The following is a 13,470-nucleotide window of genomic DNA, read 5'->3' as shown; positions in this document are numbered from 1 at the left end:
TGCCAAATTCCCATTTGAAATATATAGTTTTCTCTTTTTGTCTGCATCTTTATACGTTTTAATTCTTTTTTCTTCTTTTTTTTTGTGATGAGTGGAGTTCATTTCCAACTAATAAATGTTGAAAGTACACATCTCACCCTTTCTGTATTTTATGCAGTCCATCTTTTAATTTCCATATCATTGGATATTATACCAATGCCTTGTGAATGAATTTGGTAGATGGTAACTATGTGGAAATCTGTCATATATATGTTTGTGTGCCTTTGTGTTTTTACTTCACCACAGCTTGACCACCTGTATCTGTTTGTTTACAACCTGTAACTTAGTGGTTTGGCAAAAGAGAAAGACAGAATAAGTACCAGACTTAAAAATAAGTACTGGAGTCAATTTGCTCAACTAAGCCCTCCAAAATGGGGTCCCAGCATAGTTGCAGTCCAATGACTGAAACAAGTCAAAGATAAAAAATAAATCTATTGTGAGAAAATTTATCTTTTCCAGGTTTTGTCAATATTTCACCAGCCATCACAACCATCATATACATAAGATGAAGCAGAAAGCTAAATGAAATTCAGCAATCAAGTAGTTTAGTAGTTGTGATTATAAGTTAGTTGTCAACTACAATAAAAACAAAATTTCCACAGTGCCAAAGGTCCCAGGGACAAAACATCTGATATCAAATATGTTCAATGTCAAATCAACAATGTTAAATAGTTTCTACTATAGGCACAAGGCTTGAAATTTTGGGCAGGGGACTAGTCAATTACATCGACCCCAGTATTTCACTAGTTCTTAATTTATCAACCCCAAAAGGATGAAAGACAAAGTCGACCTTGGTGGAATTTGAACTAAGAACATAGCGGCAGATGAAATACCGCTAAGCATTTCGCCCAGTGTGCTAACGATTCTCCCAGCTCATCACCTTATCAACAACACTATTAAATAGGCAGAGCCAAAACGACTGTGCAAAAATGTCTCATATTCCTAACGATGTTAAAATAAAATCATAGGAAACACACGTAACAATGGTATTCTTAATGACATTAGGAATATTTATTCATATATTTACTTATTTATTCATTGATAATAGTTTAAAGGGCACCTATTGCAGCATATGCAGCAGGAGTTGAAGAACGAATGGTAACAAATTAAATGAAAGAGAAAAGTGATCATGTGTAAATCTATCAGCTTCTGGTGAAGTTCATCTTTTCTTATTCCTCATAGACACAGATGCCATCAGACTGTAATGAATCTCCAACCAAACATCATTACCACTGAAAATATACCCCTCTTTCTGTAGATTCCAAATTTTTAGAGCTACAGCTATAAACATGGGGAAAACAATAAAAGGTAAATCTGGTGAGATACAGATGATGCTGGAATGGAGAAAAATTCATATGTGCTGTGTGCAAAAATGGCATTGTTATATGTACTCCCTATGACTTTATTTGGAAAGGATCCTCAACAAATGCCTCACATGCAAAACAAAACAGTACAAATTCTTCTGGGTGACTTATAGTGACAGCAGGGGTGGGATAAACATTCTCTTAGCTGAGAAGTGGATAAAGTAATGGACAGATAAAGAAATGGATAAAGTATGCAATAGGATAATTAAGATGAGACTAGTTATAGGCAAGTCAGCAGAAACATTTATCTTTGCCTAGGCAAGATTAATAAGGGGACTGCTTTAATAAGACCCTTCTACAGAAACAGAAGACTATATGGAAAGGGAAGATATGGAAACTAGAAGATCCTGCAGTTGGGAATTGGTTTAGAGAAATTCTAATTTGGGAGCTCCCTTGCCTGTGATGTGCCACCATAACCCCAGAGAGAAAAAGTTCTGATATAGCTAGTAGGTACAGGTTTAGTTAGCACATTAAAGGTAAGAGAGCTCCCAAGTTTTGTGAGAGAAAGGGTAATGCAAGCTAGAGATGGAAAATAGAAAGGGTAACACAAGCTGTGGATGGAAAAGAAAGAAACATTGTATAAAGTGTGAATTTAACCTATAACTGAATATGTTAGAATAGAGTCAATGAATGAAAAAAGAGTTAAAAGAGGGACAAAACCTTAGAAATCTGCTTATCTTAACATGTTTCCTTGCAGATTCTCAGAATAGTTGACCCACAATAAGTCAGAATTAGTTCATTTATATGATTGCAAGGAGAAAAATATCGATACTCATAGCATGGATGACAACAAGGAATTTCTATGGTATAACCTGCCTAAGGCTACAGATTAGACATGTGGTTGGAACAGAATCCCAGCTGAGTCAAATTGAAGGTAACATACTGGTGGAATGACAGGAGTGATAGAGATGTAAAGACTAAGAAACAAGCTTGGAAAACCTAGACATTGGAAGCATTATCAAGTGGCTCAAAAGGTTGCTAGGCAACAGGCATACGTAGCTAAGGGTAAGGTAGAAAGGAAGAGATTTGCACTTGTTCTGCAACATAAGCATCAGAGACATGAAATGTTCAGGATTACAAGACTTCTGCTGAGCTACGAAATTATCTCTCCTTTTCCACCATACACCCTCCTCCATTTCCTATGTCTGTTCCACACTCTTTCAACCTTCCCAACCACGTCTCTCCTCCTCTGCCCTTTTGCCAATCCTCTCTCTTTCTTCTCTTGTCTACTGTACTGTTATTATTTTTACTATTCTGCTGCTCTTCACTCTGCCACTCCATTGACTTTTCTGCACTGTCAACCGCCTCCTTTCTCCTACCTCTCCTAGTTCACGTGTCATCAACCTTACCTAATTTCTACAATTGTCACCTGCTCCTCTCTTCCCTATCTAATCATCTCTCACTCTTGCAACCATTACCCACTCACTTCAACTCACCTGGTATCTTTATCACCACTATTTTAATCTCTTTCTAGTTCCACCCTAACTGTTCTCACCCTCTCTTCTGTAATGTAATTAATTCTGTAGCTCCCCTACAGCAAAAAGAAAAGACAAACTGTTCTGTTGTGGACCCTTCCCTCTCACTTTAAACCCTCATCCCATAGCATAAAGCTTCTCTACTCTAGCACCAGTTGAGGTGGATCTTAAATTTTGCTGGTTGCATGATGACCTCACTAATGCTAGTCCCCCGAAAATAGCACATGGTACACACAGTAAAGTAGTTGGAGTTAGGAAAGGCATCAAACTGTAGAAAGTGTGCCAAAGCAGACATACAAGAAATAGACTTCATACTTGTTCAATTCTGTTTAACTGTTCAACCAAAGCCAGTATGGAATATGACCATTAAATGATTATGATGATGATGATGATGATGATCTGAAGAATGTTTGTATGTAATTAGATGTACAGACTGACTATAACAATTTCGTAATTCTCAGTAATTTTTTTTATTCTTTTACTAACTTCAGTTTGAGAATTGAAACCATGTTGGGGCACTGCTGTTAAAATGATAAATTTATTTGAAAACATTTTCAATAACTTTTCATTTGACTTAGTCGATGCAGTAAGTTGATGTAGAGCATTCCCTTATGCCCATATTCGCTTTGATATCCTTAACAATCTTAAAAGTACAAAGTATTATGATTACTTGTAAAGAAATCAGGGCCAAAATTATCTCTATGAGCAATGTCACCTGGTTTTTTTTGAGTTTTGAAAAAACTTCATAACAACCAGGGCGGGATCTTGGAGGGTGTTTAGAAGAACAGTCATATGAGAGGTGAGTAGGATCATAGCAACACGACTTTGGGTAAAGATCTTCACCAAAAAAATCTGCATAAAATTCATAATCAAATGAGTTCGTTACTCCGCAACACAGTAGGGTGCTTTCAATATCCGCCATCACTTGCAAAAAGTCATCTGTGGTATTTGGGAGGCTAAATAATGTCATTGATAACTTTTCTATCCATTGATCTGATATATCAGATAATCTGTTATAGAAATATAAATTTGCAAATGCCAAAAAGCCAGAATCACAAATGAACATCAAACAACTTAAGACCAATTCCCATTTTAATAAAACTAAACTTGTTTTCATACATCCTGTAATACCTATGACACTTATTACAAATGTTATAAGAAATATCACCAACGTAAGGTAACTCTGTATCGCTTCAATGTTCAGGTGTACTGATACATACGTCTCTGTGAGTATTGACTGTAAGCGAGTAACTGGAAAGTTGGTGATATATATAGCAATGCCTACAACAACTAACATTAGTGCAAAATACACCGAGATTACATTTGCTACTATGCAGGTTATCTTAAAACACTTGAACATCTTTAGGATAGTTTCTTCTTTGGCAAAAAGATTATATATATTTATGTATAAACATATATATAGTATGCATGTATATATGTATATATTACCTCAAACTAGAGAGACAAAAATACACGTCTTCAATTCTGTATTGATTAAATTTTCTCTTTTTTAGCCTTTCTTGTATTTTTTCTTTTTAATTATTGGTATCACTCAAAACTTTTAGATTCTATGCTGCTTCATTCGTTGATGCATTTATTTTTGTTGTACACTTCTTTGATTGTTCTTGTTCTTCGCTTTATGTTTCCACGCTTTTTTCAGTCTGATTCCGTGTGCTATTTGTTTTGTTGTCTCCTCTTTTATTCGTAATCCTACTTGGATCCTGTGTTATATATATTTATATATATCTTATATAAATACATGTGTGTGTACATGTATATAAGTATATATGTATGTCCTGGGATTGGCTTTAAAATGCATCCAGTAGTACGGTAGTAGTACGGTAGTAGTACGGTAGTAGTACGGTAGTAGTTCGGAAATTTTAGGGTTTTAAGGAGTGTGAAATCACCTTTTAACTACTATTGTTCATAGATGTACTCTAACCTGTCAGAGCCCTAGCTATGTGTTAGCAGGTGTATTGACAACTGGGGGTGAAGAACCGTTAGTTCTCGTTAGAACTTTCTTCTAGGAGAAAGTAAATACGTATAAAATCCTGAAGTGATGTTTGCACTGAAATATGGTTTCTGTGCTGTGTAGAAACTTCTTGGACTCTTTATTATAAGAAGTGGTTTTGCGTGTCTTTGTTTAAAACAGATTTATAAGTCTCTCCATTAACGTAATGTGACATGGGTTTTTCAAATAATCTACCTTATTGAAATGGGGTCTACTTGAAAAGCAAGATCGAATTATTGATCGCTGATAATCGATGATTCGTTCATTCATTCATCGTGTGTTACATTTTAAACAAATAATATCAGCGCATTTGAATACCGGAAACAACGGCAAACGCCAAACGTCTCGTACTATTCTACACAGTTAAGCGTTTCGTCCTTAAATCGGTTCTTCCTTTCTTTTTTCTACGTATGCGTGTATGTACATATGTGTGTCTGTACGTGTGTGTGTGTGTGTGTGTGTGTGTGTGTGTGTGTGTGTGTGTGTGTGTGTGTGTGTGTGTGCATGTATGTATGCATGTATGTATGATAGAAAATTGTAAAACTATTGCAGAAGGTGCCATAAGCACGAAAGCCTAAAGCACTGGAGGGTCTGTCATCAGAACCTCAATGAGAACATACAGTGCTGAATGTGTAAAACGTGTGACTGTGTACTCCTTTCTAGGATTAGGTATGTCAACTATCTGAAGTCCCATTGAAAGATCAGCAATATGCAACGTCATTCCTCCTAGACCGGGTGATTCGGCGTGTACAGCGTGTGAAAGGGCTTGCAAGTCGATTAATGACCTAAAGAGACATATGGCAATTCACAGGATCATATCTCACAAAGTGATCCGATCAATCCAGTGAAAGCTGCAACTTTCGTCTGTCGTCTATGCTTCAAACCATACAGATCTGCAGCGGGACTGAATACCTATCTGAGAAGTCATCGACGGAATCTGAGAAATGTCATTGACGACAAGGAAGCTCAGATAGATGGCAATTATCTGTGAGGATAGAGCAATCACCATGTATGTATGTATGTATGTATAATTGTATTTGTGTATGTATATATACATGTGTATGTATGTGCGCGTGCGCGTACGTGTATGTATGTATGTATGTTCTAGAAGGACGCTCTTATGTAAATCATACAATTTCACATGTTACTTGTCATTTCACTTCGGCCTGTCACACGGATATTCAGGGAGTGGTATTCGTGCTGTACAAGTATTTATCACTATAATCCTATAAGGTACATATGTCTTTTTATGGTGACCTCATTTGTCGTTTCATCAACTGAAAGTCTTATGGGGGTGTAAGAGTGGCGATGTGTGCAAACCTAACCAGTTGAGAGTGCACAGTAAGATGCAACTTCTGTCAGTCACCTATGCTTCTAACCATGCAGATCTGCAACGGGATTGAATAGCCATCCGAGAGCTCATGCATGGGAAGTAAGAATGGCCTTGACAATGAAGAAGTACAGGGACACGGCAATCATCTGCAAAGATAGAACAATTACCATGTATGTATGTATGTATATATGTATGTATGTATGTATGTATGTATGTATGTATGTATGTATGTATGTATGATTCGGTTACAATTGCATGCAGGGGCCTTATTCTTGTTGCTTGGAGAATGGCTTCATTTATCACTGTGTCTCGATAAGTCATTCTTTGGATCTTTCTGAGGCACCGCTGATGAAATACGTCGAGATGGCGGGCGATTTTTGCTGTCATCTTCCAGGTCTCAGCTGTATGGATCGCTATTGGCAGTATTGTTGTTTTGTACAGAAGAATCTTCAGCTCTATACTTATGTTATTGCTTCACCGAAGTTTTGTTAGTCTTCTAAATACTGCCGCTGCCTTACCAATTCTGCAGCTTACATCTGTCTCTGCATCACCGTTGCTTGTTACTATGCTTCCCAGATATGTTAAGCTTGTAACTTCTTCAACTGTTTTTTGTCCAACTTTCACTGGTACACTTTCTACCTGTTGGCGATTTTCAACCAACAGGCAAAATCCAAGTCTGTTAGCTGATCCCTTGTCATCCTTGGTATGCATACAGCCAGTCGCACCATTGATCTACGCATAACAAAATCGATGACCATCAGAAACAACATTGGTGACAGGAGACAGCCTTGTCTTACTCCGGTGACGATCTTAAGAAAACCAGTGTATCCATACTCTGTTCTAATACAGCAGTTTGAGTTGTAGAAACTGCTAAGCAGACTGATGTAATCGTCTGGTATTTCATGAACTTTTGCAGTCTTCCAGAGGGTCTGTCTATGCACACTATCAAACGCCTTTTTGAAGTCAATGAAGTTTATTATTAGTGGTCTTTGGTGTTCCATGCATTGTTCTACGATGTTGCACGGTGTAATTATTTGCTCGCAGCGCAATCTGCTTGTTGTTCTCTCAGTTTTACATCAAGTACAAACTTCAACCGGAACAGCAACACTGTGATTGAGTACAGCACTTTACCCGGCTTTGACAACAGTGTTACTCCCCTCAAGTTTTGACTGTTGCTCAAATCTCCATTCGTCAAATGAGAATGGCTGGACACATACTAAAATTGCTAGAGGAGAGGTTTGCCAAAAGAGGCCGACCAAGGAAGACATGGCGTAGTACCTTCAAAGATGACCTATGCAGACTGAACATCACCTAGGAAGAAGCATAAATGGCGAGCAGTGACTGCCCGATGTGCCGCTCAAAGGCACCAACGGACAGAAGAAGAAGAAGAAGAAGAAGAAGAAGAAGAAGAAGAAGAAGAAGAAGAAGAAGAAGAAGAAGAAGAAGAAGAAGAAGAAGAAGAAGAATGTATGTGTGTGTATGTCTGTATGTATGTCTTTGTTCAGTTTCATTTCAAGATTTCTTACCAATAGAGAAAGAGCCGATTTCTAACCTAGATCCAAGGCTCCTTCACTGGAATTTCAACATCAACAGGGTATTTTTGTTCGTATGTAGAGGCGGACTGAGCCGTCGGTCAATCGGTCACTACCCAAGGGCCTGGAGCTCTCAGGGGCCCGCACTGTACAAGTTAACTCTCCTAAAACACACATTCAAAGAGGCCCGGTAAAGTTATGTCCGGGGGCCCTTAATACTCTCAGTCCGCCCCTGTTTGTAAATATGCATGTATATATGTATGTATGTATGTATGGATGGATGGATGGATGGATGTATAAATGCAGATATGTACTCATGTAGGTATGTTCTTTTTCTCTTAATTTAGGGGAAATTTTGACCGGCCACCAACTTAGTAGCAAGATTGTGAAGCAAAGTGTCTTGTTTTAACAATCATCCTTTAAAGCTTAAGAAAGTATTGCAAAATTTTGTGGTTCCAGACATCGTGATCATTTGTTGCATATGAATTAAGGATTTACACTCTCTCCCCAAGATTCCAAATTCAGCCTTACTTTGCTCCAGACAGGTTAGTACATATTCTGTTGCTCCATTAATAAAAGGAATGGAATCTGAAAGTGTATCTTCGGTACTGGATTTGCAAACTCCTTATCAATGGTCCATAGATGTTCTCTGTCTTGTATTTTTCTAACCACATTAGTGTCCAGAGGGCAGCTGATTTCCACACCTGAGTATATCTTTTCTTTGTGACCCCATACAACGATATCTGGCCAGTTGTGTTTTAACTTGGTGACTGTTTTAATTTTTAAATTCCACAAATATCATTTTGACCCATCTGTCTCAATATTGGTCGAATTCGTTTGTGGATATTTTTCTTTTTGCTCTCTTGTTCCAGACTGTTCTGGCCACCGTATCATGCCTCAACTGAATATCTGGAAGACATTCTCTCACAGTTGGCAATAAGGTGGTTGATGTCTTCAATCTTGGTTTTACAAGGCCTACATTTGTTATCTGTTAACGTTTTCTGCCTTATATGCAGTAGTTACTTGGTGGGATTCTCTTGTTCTTGGACTGCATGGATATAGCCTTCAAAATGGAATGTCATAAACTTACCAGTACTCCATGCCAAGCTTTTGACATGATCAATATCTTTTATATATTGGCACTGGATATCTTGCTCTGGCATCATATCAATAGGATGGAGAGGGTCTGTGAAGTTTTGTGCAATGTTTATTATACTTAAACATTCAGGTTCCGCAATCGCTATCGAGGCGACAAGTCGATGCCCAGTCAAGTTGAGGAGCAATGCGGCAAGCATGGATGCTACGGGTGTGAACTCAAGTGAAGTGACTGCGGATGCAATAACCTTATGCATAGGCATTGTTGACATTTTGCATGGGCAATTATCAGTGATGATCTTCCTAGGTCATGAGTGAACAGCCATCATGTATGTATGTATGTATGTATGTATGTATGTATGCATGCATGCATGCATGCATGTATGTATGTATGCATGTATGCATGTATGTATATATGTATGTATGCATGCATGCATGTATGTATGTATGTATGTATGTATGCAGGCAGGCAGGCAGGCCGGTAGGTAGGTAGGTAGGTAGGTAGGTGTAACGATCTATACGTGGTAAATGAATGAGAGGAAAAAATATTAATTGAAATGACCCTTTATTTTCATCATCGCAATGTAAGATACAACTTCTTCAAGTTGTTGTAGTACACAGATTATTGCTAAGTTCATCTTTTGTTGGCTACTAGAAGAATGGATGAAAGAAGGAGAAAAAAAGAGTAAAAAGATTTACCTCTCTGTGTTAACAGGCAGAGAGGGTCAAATTTGTGCAGGGGCGTGGAGAAAATCATACGTGAAGGGAGGAAATACAGATGTGCTCTTTGGATAGCACCAAGTGACCAAGAAGTAGAACCGATTTTTAGTCCTACGTTTACATTTTTTCTAAATAAATTAGGTGAGGTTAAACAAAGGACTTTCTGTTTCCTATCTACCTTGACTTAAGCTTAACTTGAAATAGTCACTTAAACAATAGAACTGATCTAAAACTAGCGGTTAACTCATAAATCACCCAGGGTGAAAGCCGAGAACAATAGGAAAGAACTTGTAGAAAGATGTAGATTCGGTTTCGAATCCTAGCTTACAATCTAGGAAGCTATTCGTTACATCATTCTTTCCCTTAGAAAGTTTGTCAAAAGATAAACGAACGATAATATGAATTATTGCAGCAATGGGCACAATGCAAAAATTGAACAACGTTCAAAACTGTGAATGCAAAGTGTGAAGTTACATGTGGATGTGATGCAAGGCCAGAAAAATCATAAATACCAGGAGAGAGAATTTTAGGCGATCTATACAAGACAGCAGGTACCTATTCGAGTGGATCGAATAGCATGCAATGTCGCTTCCGTACAAAGAGCAGGGTCTGGGTTTTGGCTTCGAGGCAGCGTTAAGTGAGCGTGTGCATGATTCAGTGATGAATTGTGTATACATGTGCTAGAAAATGATACAGCAGCTAACTTTCATTGATAGGATCTAAGGCGAGAGAGTGCATTCTGAATCCATGGTATAATTGGAAAATTTCTGGCAGAAATGTGCATTGTATGGTAGGTACCTTAAACGAAGTGCAAAGACCTGTAGGGAAGTGGTTATACACCATTAGGTGTACACCGCTTCCGTACATTAAATTTCTAGAAGAAACAACGGAACGCAGATTCTGAATAACATAACAATATTTATTTACAGTGGAATTCAGTTCACGCTTGGAGGGAATTCGGTAGCTCGTCGCCCTCGGTTACTGAGACGCCTTCTGAATGATTTCCGTGGTTATTTGTGAAGCTCTGGTGCTGACATGTGAGAGAGCTCTGTTGGACGTCTTGGCTCGACGGCGATCAGTCAACAAGAGGGTGAGAAAAGGCGTCAAAGCTGGGTGTCGAACTCTACGCATGCGCATGAGACTCTTCCTGTATTCCTTCCGGAACTAGTCCCTGCGCATGCGTGGATAAAACTCCGGACATTAAATATATAACAGTCGTCTGCTATAAGGTGTCACTACAGACCTATACATATGTACCGACGGTATTTGTTACATGTGTATACGGAGTGAGCATATTGCAGAGAAATGAAAACGAGTGGTCACGCATAAGGAGATGAGCACAAAAAGACAATTCCATTGATCCTACAGCTTGTGATGTCTGTGGCCGCATATGTATGTCTTGCGCAGACCCAATGAACCACCAGAGAAGACATCCAGAAAGCCCAAATTACAGGTTTCTAGCTGGGGCCAACCTCACATACACTGTCTTCCAGAAGACGTGTAAAAATCACTAGGCACATGAGCATGCACAGAGAAAATTATTGGAATGATCCAGAATAACCACTTAGTCAGAATTTGTATGGATATCGAATTTGCAACAAGTTCAGTTAGTTGCTGGCAGGATTCAAGAGCTATTGTCGCTCACACAACATATAATGTTGTGATACATTTTATTTAGTCAGTCGTGTTCGTATTCGTTTAACGAGTCGACTGCCATCATTTATATGTTTATGTATGTATCTGTGTGTGTGTGTGTGTGTGTGTGTGTGTGTGTGTGCGCGTATCCGTGTGTACGTTTGTGTGCTTCAATGCGTTTAACTATAACAATTTTGAAATTCGCAGTAATTCTCGTATTCCTTTACTAGTTAAAATGATAAATTTATTTGAAAAAGTTTTCAGTAATTTTTCTTTTGTCTTCATCTTCGGTACATATGTATAGGTCTTTGCACTTCGTTTAAGGTACCTACCACACAATGCACATTTCTGCCAGAAAATTTCCAATTATACCATGGATTAAGAATGCACTCTCTCGACCCAGCTTCTATCAATGAAATACAATATCTTCCTTTTCGGCCATATTCTCATTGATATGCCTAAATAATCTTTAAAGTACAAAACGTTATGATTATTTATAAACAAATCAGGCCTGCAATTATCTCTTCGAACAATAGCAGTTGGTATTTCGGCTTCTTAGAAGATTTTCAATACAACCAGTGCAGAAACTTGGAGCTTTGTAAGAAGAGCAGTCATATGAGAAAAGAACTAGATCAGAGTAACACGACTTCAAGTAAAGATCTGTAATAGAACGACCGTGCGAACCAAAGGAGAATGGCGACGAGACGGAAAAAGCTCCTTTTAACGCGTCGCACGGTCGAACGCAAAAACATGATATATATTGTTGAAGGCTCGTCATGAGGGATACGAGCCAAGTGCCAGTAAAAGTACAGAGTAGGACAGACAACCGTTATATATAAAAATAGAGTAAGTTTATTAACATAGTGAAACTGTAGTGCGTGCATGCGGCATATATAAATAACACAGTAGATAAGTCAGGCCTTCGTGTACAAAAGTATGTATACAACAATATGAAATAACGGATCGTCGTATAAGCAATAGTGTGTGTACAATATGTGTGTGAGAGAGAGGAACACAGAATATAGAAAGAGTGTCTGTAACATAGACTACAAGTCTCAAACACTGAGATTGAGAAATACCAGTTCGTATATGAATTACACAAGATATAGAATGTTCATACGCAGGAAGTTGTGGCCGGAAAGCAGAGCTGTGGTGTCACATGTCGAGTGTGTTGAGCGTCGATGCTACGACCGGTTACCTGGGCGGAATATTCTCGTAGGTTAGTTCTGACTGTTGTTCGTGATGGAAATAATCCACTCATACAGTGTCGAGATAAAACCGTATTTGTTGATATTGGTGTGTACTCTGATGGTGAGGTTGCTGGCGACGACATTGTGGTAGACAGTACTTTGGTGGTGATAACGTCGTTGCTGAAAACTGGCTGGCTGGTATGTGGTCAGCGACCAGACCTGTGAGAGGTCTGAAATCGAAGACGACTGGCGGGTTCAAACAGGCTTATTTATAGATGTACAGGGGGCTCCAGGGAACAGGCAGCAATCACTCTCTCACGTGACCTTATTAGAAGGCCACTATTGGACGGTATGCACCCTGGCGCGAAGCAGAACTGGGGACAATTGCCGCGCAAATAAGAACCAATCAGGGTAGTGGACACAAGGGTCTAAGGCAGCTGAAGGCTAGATGTTAGCAGCTTCGTTATCATTTGTGATTGAATGCCCGAGAAAGAGGTTTCACTACAGATCTTTACCGAATAAATCAGTGTAAGATCCATAATCTGGTGGACTCATTACTCCGCAACACAGCAATGTTATTTGGATATCTAAATAATGAAACTGATAGCTTTTCAATCCGTATAAGTGAAATCATAATAGAAATACAAATTTGTAAATGTAATTAAGCTAATATTATCATAAATGAAAATCAAAACACGTGAGATCATTTCCTATTTTAAAATAATTAAACTTGTTTCCATACATCCTGCGGTTCCTATGGCATTTATTACAAAAGTTATAAGAAACATCACCATCGTCAGGTAACTCTCCATCACTGCAATGTTCAGATGTAACGATATCTATGTCTCTGTGACTATTGAACATAGGCAAGTAACTGGGGGTGGATGAGTGGAATATATTATGAGTCCTACAACAGATAACATTAGCGCAAAATACATCGAGACAACACTTGATACTATGCAAGTTACCTTAAGATATCTAAACATCTTTAGTATGGTTTCTTCTTTGGAAAACAAATGTATGTATTACTTTGGACTTGCCTTATAAATACATGCTTTCAATTCTGTATCGATTAT

At 38.4% G+C, this 13,470-nt stretch overlaps 1 long non-coding RNA gene across 1 annotated transcript in view; it reads left to right on the top strand.

Annotated features, from left to right (window-relative positions):
• Positions 1-5,415: 5,415 nt before the first annotated feature.
• The window catches only part of LOC149133693 (uncharacterized), an 11,301-nt gene continuing 3,246 nt past the window's right edge, over positions 5,416-13,470 (top strand). Inside the window, exons 1-2 of the long non-coding RNA XR_016243405.1 lie at positions 5,416-5,898; positions 8,102-8,299. This is a non-coding gene — a long non-coding RNA (uncharacterized LOC149133693). The remainder of the gene's footprint in view (positions 5,899-8,101; positions 8,300-13,470) is intronic.

The sequence above is a fragment of the Octopus bimaculoides genome, chromosome 10 (assembly GCF_046866305.1).
Source record: "Octopus bimaculoides isolate indiv1 chromosome 10, ASM4686630v1, whole genome shotgun sequence".
In the NCBI taxonomy this organism is placed as follows: domain Eukaryota; kingdom Metazoa; phylum Mollusca; class Cephalopoda; order Octopoda; family Octopodidae; genus Octopus; species Octopus bimaculoides.
Note: the sequence above shows the minus strand (reverse complement) of the source record. Positions and strands in the feature narration are given on the sequence as shown.